The 12,501-nt window shown below is 49.9% G+C and overlaps 1 protein-coding gene and 1 pseudogene across 1 annotated transcript in view; one reads left to right on the top strand and one right to left on the bottom strand.

Moving 5' to 3' along the window:
- Positions 1 to 12,501, top strand: part of CTU1 (cytosolic thiouridylase subunit 1) — a 158,247-nt gene that overhangs the window by 60,021 nt on the left and 85,725 nt on the right. The gene's annotated exons all lie outside the window — the stretch shown is intronic.
- LOC101152400 (sialic acid-binding Ig-like lectin 8) lies at positions 58 to 12,065 on the bottom strand (annotated as a pseudogene).

Raw genomic sequence — 12,501 nt, 5'->3', positions numbered from 1 at the left:
GGAGTGGAGGGGAAGGACTACAGGGCCGGACAGGAAGCTGGGGAGGAGCAGGAGACCTCAGCCCTGCATGGAAGAGGAACCTCAGACCCACACGTGCTCAGAGCTTGTTCCCTCCACACAGATTGACCCTCATGGGCCAGAGATGCCAGAGACCCGCCCAGAGAGGGGAGGAGATGGAGCAGAATCTGAGTCTTGCCTTCCAGGAGCACCAGAGCCTGGATCAGTACCTTCGGGGCCATCTGAGACATGCGAACCCCATGTCTAAAGTCCTTCCACTCTGAGGTGCTTTTCTGTGCACAACTGTTTACACCAGGCAGCTGGTCACTCCAGGCCTGGCCCGAGTCACGGCCTCTTCTTGACCTGTGGGGTGGTTCGTCCTGCAGGATATAGGTTTCTGTAGGGTCCGTGTGAGTGTCTGGGGCAGAAGGAATGAAGAAGGGTCCTAGATGTGGTGAAGGTGGCAGTCATTCATTCATTCAATTCATTCATTCATTCATTCACCTAAGCTATACCGAGCATCTATGTGCCAATGAGGCTGGAGACAAGAAGAGATGCCACTGACCTGGTCCCTACCCTTTAGATACTCCCCATCCATAGCCTCATGTTCACCACACACAAATACTGTTTGGCTTCACAGCTGTGGATGCTGGTGACTTTGCCATATGTCATGGTATCATATGAGGTATTTTTAAGAAGTATGACTATGGATTTTTTCCCCTGGCAGTTAGTACACTGATTTGCAATGTTTCAGCGACATCTCTAAAATAAGAAACATGTAGTATTTTCATGTAAAACGAAAGCTTCTGTGAACAAGTCCAGAAGAAATTTCTTTTCCATTAGTGTTGCCATTCCCTGCAGTGGGGACAGCAGCAATTTTTTTATGGGCCTCGCCATAGAGATTAGCATTTTCTTTCATGTAAAAATACATTTCTGATAATTAAATGAGGCCCAAAGACATAATATTTCCAGACAATATGAGTTGAATGTACAGACAAAATTAAAATTTAGCTTCAGCTCATATGGTTTTTTATTTTACTCTCTGTGGTACACACCTGGGAGATCCTCAATGCCTGAGACATATCAGTATTTGCAACCATATACAGGTAAAATCTCTATACACAGTAGTATCTATAAAAATGTTCATTCATCCTACCTACCATAGAGAGGTATTTCCATCCTCTTTTTAAATATAAGGAAGTAAGTCCTCAATAGATAAAACAATATCTTGCTATAAGTTATTTTAAAAGATAGTATATGCACATAATATAATATTCAGTATATTTACTTTTAATAGTAAAAAATCATACCACATTCATGGAGTAGAAGGATACATAAGAAAATCTGTCTTATTGTGTTATTTTAATGAACTTAACTAGGTATAATTTACATGAGATGATGTGCACCCACTTGAAGTGTTCATTTTCATGAGTTTTGACAAGTGCATACAGCCTTGTTGTGACTGGCACAATCAAGATATACAACATTTCCACTACACCAAGGGCTTTGCCTAACCTCTTTGCAGTTCATCATTCTCACTTCTTGTGCCAGGCAACCACTGAGATGTTCTCTCTCATAGTGTGTCGCTTTTGCCTATTTCAAAATTTCCTAGGAAGGAATGTACTCATTTGTGTCTGTATTCTGTCACTCAGCCATGGTGTAGTGTGTGATGGTGCTTTGCTCCTTCCTATGGCTGGATAATGTTCCAGTGCATGGATAACCACATCTTGTTCGTGCATTCATCGGTTGATGGACATTTGGGTTGTTTCCACTTTTTGGCTATTGTAAATAGTGTTGCTACAAACATTCATGTCCAAGTTTTTGTGTGGACATATGTTTTCATTTCTCTTGCATAGGCAGATATCTGGAAGTAGAATTGTTGGGTCGGATGGTAACTCTGTGTATAACATTTTGAGGAACTGCCAGATGTTTTCCAAAGTGGCCGCACCATTTTACATTCCCACCAGCAGTGTGTGAGGGTTCCAATTTCTCCACATCCTCACCAACACTTGTTTTTGTTTTTGAGATAGAGTCTTGCTCTGTTGCCCAGGCTGGAGTGCACTGGCGCAATCTTGGCTTACTGCAACCTCCGCTTCCTGGGTTCAAGCAATTCTCCTGTCTCAGCCTCTTGAGTAGCTGGGATTACAGGTGTGCACCACCACGCCTGGCTAATTTTGACATTTTTTAGCACAGATGAGGTTTTGCCATGTTGACCAGGCTGGTCTTGAACTCCTGACCTCAGGTGATCCGCCCACCTCGGCCTCCCAAAGTGCTAGGATTACAGGCTTGAGCCACCATGCCCAGCCTGTTTTTTGTTTGTTTGTTTGTTTGCTTTTCAATACAGGGTCTCCCTCTCTCTTTTTTTTTTTTTTTTTTTTTGAGACGGAGTCTTGCTTTGTCGCCCAGGCTGGAGTGCAGTGGCGCGATCTCGGCTCACTGCAAGCTCCACCTCCCGGGTTCACGCCATTCTCCTGCCTCAGCCTCCCGAGTAGCTGGGACTACAGGCGCCCACTACCACGCCCGGCTAATTTTTTGTATTTTTTTAGTAGAGACGGGGTTTCACCGTGTTAGCCAGGATGGTCTCGATCTCCTGACCTCGTGATCTGCCCGCCTCGGCCTCCCAAAGTGCTGGGATTACAGGCGTGAGCCACCGCGCCCGGCCAGGGTCTCCCTCTCTTACCCAGCCTAAATTGCAGTGGCGTGATCTTGGCTCATTTGTAGCCATGAACTCCCGGGGTCAAGTGATTCTTCTGCTTCAGCCTCCTGAGCAGCTGGGACTACAGGGGGCGTGCCACCACACCCGGCTAATTTTCTTTTTATCATTTGTAGAGATGGGGTCTCCCTGTGTTGCTCAGGCTAGTCTCGAACTCCTGGGCTCAAGTGATCCACCGGCTTCAGCCTCCCACAGTGCTGGGATTACAGGCGTGAGTCACCATGCCTGGCCAATTCTGAGAGTATTTAAGTGACACTGGCTCTGAGGTTGACATATCCAAACAGTGAGGAGCTAAAGGCAGAAGGTCCACTTTGCAGATCTTCTGGGGGTGACATTTATACTCATATTCTGGGCCAGGACAATTAAATAACTTTAGTAATAACTGATGCATTATTTTCCTATGCAAACAAACACAAAGGTGTTTTGCCGTAGGCTGCAAATATTCATGTGGGCTTTCAGGGTACAGCAGAAGACTTCAGAGATATTTTGTAAACCACTAGACACCCAGAACTGTATATTCACCTCCTTCTGATTAAATTTGCCTTTAACATTTCAGAATCTCTAATAAAGGAGGATATTTAAGGATATGATCCCACTCTGGTGAAAACACACCTATGTGCATGAGTGTGCATAACACATCAAAACTGTAAAGAGAGGACGGCGGGTTGGAGGCGTCGTTAGCATGCCTCTCCTGTGCGGAAAGATCAAACAGTGTTTAGGGCTTTACCACAAACTTTTCCCCAAGAAACAACACAGGAACTTAACAGGAAAGCTGAAAGAAACCACAGACCCTTTGAAAGGAGCAGCAGGCAGCAGCCTACACTGTGACCCAGGCAGAAAACTGTGAGTCCCCACAGTGTGAGTCAGGGAGAGGCTGCCTCAGGGATGTGCACTCCCACTGGGGTGTGGCACAGTCCAGGCCATGAGATGGGGAAGCCTTCACCCTGCCTAGGGCTTGAGCTGATTTAGGGAGTGCTGGGGAGTAGATGGGAATACACTGCATATTGCAGAACATCTTGATCCAGTGAACAGCCGTTCCTGTGTGGTCCTTTGTTGCTCTCCTGTTTTAATTTTGTTTCAAAAATCTTGAGTGTGTGAGGGCCTTGGAACTGATTTTTTTGTTGTTGTTCCAGCAAAATTAGCACTGTAAACATAGCACCTGCATAAGAGAAGAGCAGCGTCTCGGTGGCCTGATATTAATACCCCGGGCAGCTCAATGCTGGTGGTGGAAGACCTTCTGCTTGCTGGCCTGCATGGTGCTGAGCAGCTCACCCGGGCTCCTCTGTGGCCTGGGTAGAGCCGGCCCTCTTGAGAGTCACTCTGAGGCCTGCAGAGACAGGATGGGTCCAGTTCCCAGTGCACAGCAGGTGCCAGCAGGTGTGTTGGCGTCAGGTGTGTTGGCTTCTTAGGGCTTCCCCATCAAATTCCCACAACCTTGGTGACTTAAAGCCACAGAAATTTATTCTTCGACATTATGAAGGCCAAATGTGCAAAATCACAGTGTCAGCAGGGCCATCTCCCTCGGAAGGCACTGGGAGGATTCTTCCTGGCGTCTTCCAGCTTCCAGGGACTGTGGCAGCAAAACCCCAACCTCTGCTTCCGCTGTCACGTGGCCTTCCTCCCTATGTGTGTCTTGTGTTCAATTTCCCTCATTGCATTGGGACACCAGTCATGGCACTTAGGGCCCACCTCATCCAGTATGACCTCCTATTAACTTGGCTACATCTGCAAAGACTATTTCCAAATAAAGCCACAGACATAGATACTGGGGGTTAGGACTTGAACATATCTCTCTGGGGGACAAGATTCAACCCAAAACAACTGGCGCCCATGATCAGGATGATGGAACCCCCTGATGTTTCCCGTGTCCATCTCCAGCCCCTCCCTCCTTCCTGAGCTGCTGAATGCCATCTCCACAGGACATCCCAAATGCCCTCGCGCGCCAAGCATGGGAATCCAACCTCACTGTTCCCATCCCCTGCCCCAAACACTGGAGAGAAATGAAAATACCTCGATACAGTCTGGCGCAAATATGTTCACAGCAGCTACATTCATAATCACCAAAACCAAAACAGACTAAATATCCATGAACAGAAAAAAAAATGGGTAAACAAACTGCGATGTACCCATTCAGTGGTGACCTACTCAGCAATAAAGAGGAACAGATGCTGACACACACGACGTGGATGAATCTCAGAACATGCAACGCTGAGTAAAAAAAGACACAGGAATACATACTGGGTGATGCCAATCACATGAAGTTCAAGGACATGGAAAGTCACTTACGGTCGCAGAAACCGGCAAGCGGTGGCTCTGAGGCCTGAGGACTGACTGGGCAGGGCCCCAGGATCTTTCTGGAGTGATGGAAAGTTTCTCTGTCTTTGGGGAGCCGGTGACTCAGGGGTGCCCATTTGGCAGAGCTCATGGAACCGCACATGTGAGATCTGCGTGTTTCATGGTAGGTAAATTTGCCTCAACTGAAAAGCTAACGCTAGTTTCAAATTTCAAGGAAAAACAAGCAAATAAACTACCTGCAATTTTAAAAAACACATGTTAAAAATTTTGAGGAAAACAAATAAAGACATGACATCCCTTTGGCGCAGAGGTCCCTAGCATTCACCCCCTCAATGCACCTGTCACGTCCGGGAGACCCTGTGCTACTGCTGCCCCCTCTTCAGGAAAAAAACAAAGCCCTCGAGGAATATTGTTTCCTGCAAACTTATGGCTAAGAGGTGCCCGGCCTGCTGGTTGCTTGACTCAGCACCAGATGAGAGAAGAGACCTCAGAATCGGGCGGGCTTTAAATTCCGTCCCTGCCTCGGGTAGCCGAGTAGCCTTGAGACGGCCCCAGTGAGGTTTCCACACCCGGATACACCGTGGAACCATCGAGTCAGCATGATCAGCACACCCATCTGCACAAATATCGATCTTTTGTGTGAAAACATTTAAAATCCTCTCTTAGCTCTTTGAAAATACTCAGTGCATGATTCTGTCATTTGAGACAACACGGATGAACCTAGGGGACGTTATGTTGTTTGAAATGAGCCGGGCACAGAGAGGCAAATGTTGTATGACCTCACCTATATGTGGAATCTCAAATAGTCAACCTCAGAGACATGGAGAGGAGAGTGGTGGGTAGCAGAAGCTGGGGGCAGGGATGGGGCCGACGTGGCCTGGGAAAGGGGAGATGTTGGTCCAAGTTTCGATTCCGCAGGAGGAGGGAGCCCTGGTGACCTACCGCACAGCGTAGGGCTCTAGAGGGCTGTTAATTTTAGAAGAATCAGCTTCTGACTTCTCCTTTGCCTGGAGGGACAGTGACCCCCCCAACCAGGCCCGAGTCTCTGCAGTTTCTCGCTTGTGGATCTTGATCTCCAAGTATTCACTGTCCATGGCCTCCTGTCCCTGTGCGTTCTGAGGCCTGACCTTATGGAAGCTGAGGGTTGCATGCTGGAGCTCTCCTTCTCCTAAGGAGGAGGCGGCCATGGCTGGGGGGAGGATGCTTCGGGGGGCTGCCATCTGTCCAGGATTCAGTCAGGGGTCCCTGAACAGAGAGAGAGAGAAGGGAGTCAGAACAGAGCAGTGGGGCCAGGTTGAGGCGGGGAGAGTCTAGGAAGGAGGCCCAAGAGATCCGTCCTCCATTCATCCCACCTGCATTTTTGTCGAAGTCTCTTTCATGCTTTCCTCCAATATTTAACACTTACTGAGCACCTCATTTGGTGTTTACTAATCTCATTAACTCCTCCAAGTGTGTAGGAGACTACACACTCAAATACCTCTGAGTCCCTGCTTCATCTCTTGACAAAGATGGCTTAATTATAATACATTTAAATATTAAGTCTCCACCCCAAAATAAACATGAGTTGCATATAACTTAGGTATTTATCCATCACACGTATGCATGACACCCTTTCATAAATACCCATAACCCTGCCTATAATGTGTTAAATATGTATATTTAGCCAACCCATCCAACATAGAATTCCTGCTCCAAGCCCTCCTCCCTCAAAATACCTGACTTTCAACTTTTACCAGAGGTTACACTTCCCTGCCTGCCTAGATGGCCACTTACAGACTATAGCCCTTTTATTTTTATTTTTATTTTTTTGAGATAGAATCTTGCTCTGTCACCCAGGCTGGAGTGCCGTGGCGTGATCTCGGCTCACTGCAGCCTCCGCCTCCCGGGTTCAAGTGATTCTCGTGCCTCAGCCTCTTGAGTAGCTGGGATTACAGGTGTGTGCCACCACGCCTGGCTAATTTTTACATTTTTAGTAGAGATGGGGTTTTGCCATGTTAACCAGGCTGGTCTCCAACTCCTGGCCTCCAGTGATCTGCCCACTTTGGCCTCCCAAAGTGCTGAGATTACAGGTGTGAGCCACTGCACCCAGCCTCATGTAATATTTCAAAATCAAAATTAGTGCCAAAAAACTCCATGGAGAACAAACATTTAAAGAAATCCAGGATTTTTAATGTGCTTTGCTGAGCCAATAGCAGCCTGAGGCACAAGAAAAATGTCTGTCCCTCTTTATATATATATATATATACACACACACATATACACACATATTTTTTTTTCTTTTTTTTCTTTTTTTTTTTTGAGATGGAGTCTCGCTGTTCCGCCCAGGCTGGAGTGCAGTGGCACTATCTTGGCTCACTGCAAGCTCTGCCTCCCGGGTTCACGCCATTCTCCTGCCTCAGCCTCCCGAGTAGCTGGGACTACAGACGCCCGCCACCATGCCTGGCTAATTTTTTGTATTTTTAGTAGAGACGGGGTTTCACCGTGTTAGCCAGGATGGTCTTGATCTTCTGACCTCGTGATCCACCCGCCTCGGCCTCCCAAAGTGCTGGGATTACAGGCATGAGCCACCGCACCTGGCCTATATGTTTTCATGTATGTTTAATGGTCAGTTTTATCCGGAATATTAAATAATTGAGCTACTACTGACAAATTGAAAAATGGTGTATAATAAAACATCATTTTAAGTTTAAAGATTTTACGTATACCTAGAGCAGAATTTATTATAATCTGCTTTCCTGGCTCTCCTGGAAGCAAGGCAGAAATAATATTTTCAAATTCGACTTTGATTCTCTCATTTTCAACTGAGAACACTGCCCTACTTGATAATTTCTCTTGACTAAGTGATGATCTTAAATAATTCTTAATTCACTTCAGTTTATTTTTTTATTTTATTTTTATTTTTTGAGATGGAGTTTCATTCTTGTTGCTCAGGCTGGAGTGCAGTGGCGCGATCTCGGCTCACTGCAACCTCCGCCTCCTGGGTTCAAGAAATTCTCCTGCCTCAACCTCCCGAGTAGCTGGGGTTACAGACACCCGCCACTACGTCCGGCTAATTTTTGTATTTTTTAGTAGAGGTGGGGTTTCACCATTTTTTCCAGGTTGGTCTGGAACTCCTAACCTCAGGTGATCCGCCCACTTCGGCCTCCCAAAGTGCTGGGATTACAGGCGTGAGCCACCACGCCCGGCCAGTTCAGTTTATTGAACCTGTCATTATTTAAAATCTTGATATTGGCTTATTATTGGTTTTTTTAAATTTAATTTTGATGTTTTAAAAAACAATGCATGAAACTTAGTTTTTCTCAATTACTGAGATTTTTGGCATCCCCTTAAATGTTGCATTCAAAGCAAGTGCCTCACTCTTCTTACCCTAACTCTGGCCCTCCTGGAGAGGTAGGTGCCTAACAGGCCAGAACGTGCAGGGCTCCAAGCTGAGGAGTTTGGGCTTGTCAGGGGTTGGCAAACTACAGCCCTTGGATTGAATCTGGCCCACTGCTTGTTTTTGTTAATAAAGTTTTATTGGAACACAGTCCAACTCACCATTAACACATGGTCTACGACTCATTTCATTCTACAGCAGCAGAGTTGAGTAGCTGCAACAGCAACTGTATAGTCCACAAAGCTAAAAATACTTACCATCTGGTATTTCAGAAAATGTTTGCTGGCCTCTGATCTAGACAATGGGGGTGGAGGACAGCTGTCCAAATGCAGAAGAACTGGGCAGTGATGCCTTCCAGATGGTCCCTCCAGATAGGGAAGGGGAGGTGAGAAGTAGGGAGGTGACAAGGCCCAAGGAAAAGATCCTGAGGCCTCAGCAACGAGAGGGTCAGGTTGGGCGGGGGTGATGCTAGCTGTTCTTTGTGGGGCAGATTGACAAGATACGGTGAATTTTCAGCTGTAGAGGAAGACAGGGAGGACAGAGAGGATGTAATCCTCCTCCATGCTTGGTCTGGGAGGAGGGGCTGCCATGCCGTCAGCAAGATGGGGGAATCCTGCAGGAGAAGCCAGCTTGCAGGTAGGAGGAGGAGGTGAGGAGACAACTTTGGCCATGACTAGCTGAGCAATCCTGGGGGCCATCCTGTGGGAGGTGTCGAGGCTGAATGCTGGGTATGGAGACGCCCACATTGCTCACCTGATAGGCTGAGCCCCTGACAGCGTTTGCATCCTCCATGCCCGTATCCCTGATGCCTGCTGCTGGCCTTGCTGATTTCTTCCTGCAGGACCTCACTCTGAGTGAAGAGACCAGAGTCTTTCAGTCTGTACCGATCAAGGTGTAGTGGGTAGACCGACCCCCCGCCCCACCATGTTTCCTATTAAAGGGCTGGAGGGATGACTGAGGTTAGAGAGGGGTGAACCAGTCCCAGGGACCCCGGTGTTGAGAACACAGGCTCCTGCCTTCTGGCTAGTGGGGCCTGAGGTTTGCCATAGACTTGGAGCCTCACGAACAAAGATGCTTGTGAAATTCCCACCGTGCACCTGTGACCTCCTTCTTGCCCTTGCTTTAAGCTCTTGACCACGCAGGTCCCTCCAGCTCTGGCTTCAGGGATTCTGTTCCTGGCCTGCCCTCCCTCAGGGGTCTCCCTCCCTCCCCAGGGTCAATGCTCACACGATGAAGATGACGCAGAAGGACAGGAAGACCAGGGCTGTGGCTCCAGCTCCCCCGACTACCCCCAGCATCGCTCCTGATACAGGCCATGTGGTGCCTGCAGATGGATTGGAGTTATCTCTGGGATTTACCTTCAATAACTGGCTGTCTTCACCTTCTGCTGCCTGTAAGGCCCTGGACTTTGATTCTTCTCCCAGCTTTCCCAGACACAAAGAGCGGGCATCAGAAGGAGGAGGATTACGGACTTCTGGTGAGGCTAGTGAGGCATGACAGTGCTGGGTGCAGTTTTTTTTTATTTTATTTAAAATTTTGATTTGTATTCACCATGGAATAATTTTGCATTAATTTTTATTTTTTTAAAATGATTATCATGTCACAGTATTATTTCTCTTGCTTTATTTTTGGTTCTTAAATTTGGTGCCAAGGCAAGTGCTTCACGTGTCTCATCCTAGTCTAAGCACTGCAAAGCAAGGCACTTGTCTCCCCATATACACCTGGCCAGGCCCCAGCTCCTCCCTTCCAAGACCCACTTCTCCCCTTTCCCCACCCCGTGCCCTTTTCCTGGCAGGGAGAGGACAGTGATGCTCTGGGTTGTGGGGACGTTCTAGGCCTCACAGCTGAGCACACACCAGAGCTGAGCTCCCCCTTGAAGCTCAGGGGCAGTGGGTGGCCCATGAGGATGGGGCAGGTGTGTTCTCCTCCTCCAGCCCCTCCCCTACCCACCTGTGCCCTCATTCTGCAGGGAGAGGCTCAGGGAAATGTGCTGGGAGCCCCGAGGGTTCTGAGCTCGGCAGGTGAATTCCTCTTCATCCCTCGCGTGCACTCAAGGCAGCTTCAGCAGCCCATGGTTCGAGGACTGTGAGGGGCTCAGGGTCAGGCTCCCTTGGGTCCAGCTTAGCCTGGCAGGGGGATTGCTGTCGACAGCACAGACCAGGCGCAGAGACTGGCCCTCCAGGACTGAGAGGGATGAGCTGTTCCCCAAGGCTGTCGATGCTGTAGAGAAAGAGGTGTGTTCAGGAGGTGGATGATCAGGACCCTCGAGGCTGGTCCTGCTGTATCAGTGTCCCCCTGCCCTTGCTGTGGGGCCAAGGAGGGTGTGTGTGGAGGATTCTAAGGGGAGTGAGGGCGGGATGGGAACAGGGGCTCAGGTGGCCACAGGGGCTCAGGATGGGCAGGGGCACTGGATTCACCCACAAGGGGGTCTCAGGTCACCAGGGTGAGTCCAGGATGAGGAGGACCTGGCTCTGCCCTGAGCTGCAGGCCCTGCTCCCCCAGCCCCAGGGAGGGGGCTCTGTCCTACCTGTGCCATCTGCTTGGAAGATAGCCACGGTCAAGTTCTGAGGTGGGTCTGGGACAGAAAGACACGGAGACCCACATCACTGTGAGGGCTGGGGACACTGGCCCTGTCTCCCCAGGAGCCACGTAAATGGGGAAACTGGAGCCAGCCACTCCAAGCCCAGATTCTGGGAGCCAGCACCCTTGACCCCCATCCTGCTGCTCTCAGCAACACCCCACCCCACCAGGGACCCAGGCATCCCGGCCCAGCACTCACAGGACGTGTTGAATTGGACAGTCCTGGTCAAGGTCACACCAGCCTCAGGCAAGGTCACCTGACAGGTGAGGTTGGTGCCATGGTCCTGGGGCTTTGGGATGAGGGTGAGCACTGAGGAGTGGGCTGTGGTGGGGCCCGGGGAGGACACGGAGGTCCCCATCCAGGAGATGGTAGGGGTATCCCCTGCTCACAGGCCGAGGACACAGAGCAGGTCAGGTTTCCCGGGCGGCCAGACTCCATGGTCCCCAGGGTGGAGATATTGGGCCTGTGGGTCAGGGCTGGTGAGGAGAGGGTTGGGTGCAGGATCGGGAGGGGAGGTCTGAGGTGCAGCCCTGGGGAAGCTCAGGCTCTGGTCCAGTGCCTCCCATGAGCATGACACGCTTCACCCCCAACCCCCTCCCAGGACAGGGGTCCCAACCCACCCCTGAGCTGCAGCCCCATGACCTTTTCTTGTGCTGCTTCTGGAGCCTGTGCCTTACCCGTCACCAACACGTGGAGCTGGTTAGACGCGTAATTCCATCTCATGCTTCCTCTCTCCATGCGAAAGAAAATGACCCCTGGTCCTTCCTCCTGGCGTCTCCGATGCTCAGGGAGCAGTCGTTCATCTGCAGGTTTCCAGAGAGACGGAATCGGCCCTGGGTCTCCTTCTTCACTTTTCGTTTTGGGTTGTTCGTGGCCATTGGAGCATCCTGGGCTGTGTCAGCCCCTTCCTGGAACCAGTAGCCATGAACTTGGGGAGAGTTAGTCAAGGTAACCTGGGGGTGGGAGAAGGAGGAGGGCACGTGGACACACAGGCCCTCCTGCACCCTCACCTCCCTCTGCACTTGCAGTGTGTAACCATTCTCTTGTTGTCCCTGTCCCTCCACCCCCTCCCTCCCCCAGAGCAGGGGCAGCAGCAACAGCATGTCTGGGGTTGTAGGTGCCAGGGCCGCCAGGGAACGTCTGTTCCTCAGGGTTCTTCTCTCAGGAACTGAGCTCAAGACTTACAGGAGGCCCCACAGGAAGACAGGGGTGAGGTCAGAAGAGTGACCTCCTCAGAGGAGGAACTTCACAACCCAGACACTGTCAGGGTCCGCCCTTGGAGATCAATCATCTACAATCCCACATCCACTCCTGGGTCCCTGAAGTCAGACAGGGTGAGAGACTCACCCAGATTCCCTCCCCATGCCGAGACTGATCTCCACATCCTGCCTCCCTGTCTTACCCTTGCCTCTGCAGGGTGAAACTGGGTCCATCTGGCCAGACCCCTGAGTCTCCTCTGTGGCTATCACTGTTTGTGGAGGTCAGACCTGCCAAAGGTAAGACTCAGGGCCATGAGAGACAGGGGTGCAAGCGGTGTGA

Source organism: Gorilla gorilla, chromosome 20 (genome assembly GCF_029281585.2).
Source record: "Gorilla gorilla gorilla isolate KB3781 chromosome 20, NHGRI_mGorGor1-v2.1_pri, whole genome shotgun sequence".
Classification (NCBI taxonomy): domain Eukaryota; kingdom Metazoa; phylum Chordata; class Mammalia; order Primates; family Hominidae; genus Gorilla; species Gorilla gorilla.
The sequence above is the reverse complement of the archived record's forward strand: the minus strand, read 5'-3'. Positions and strand labels throughout refer to the sequence as shown.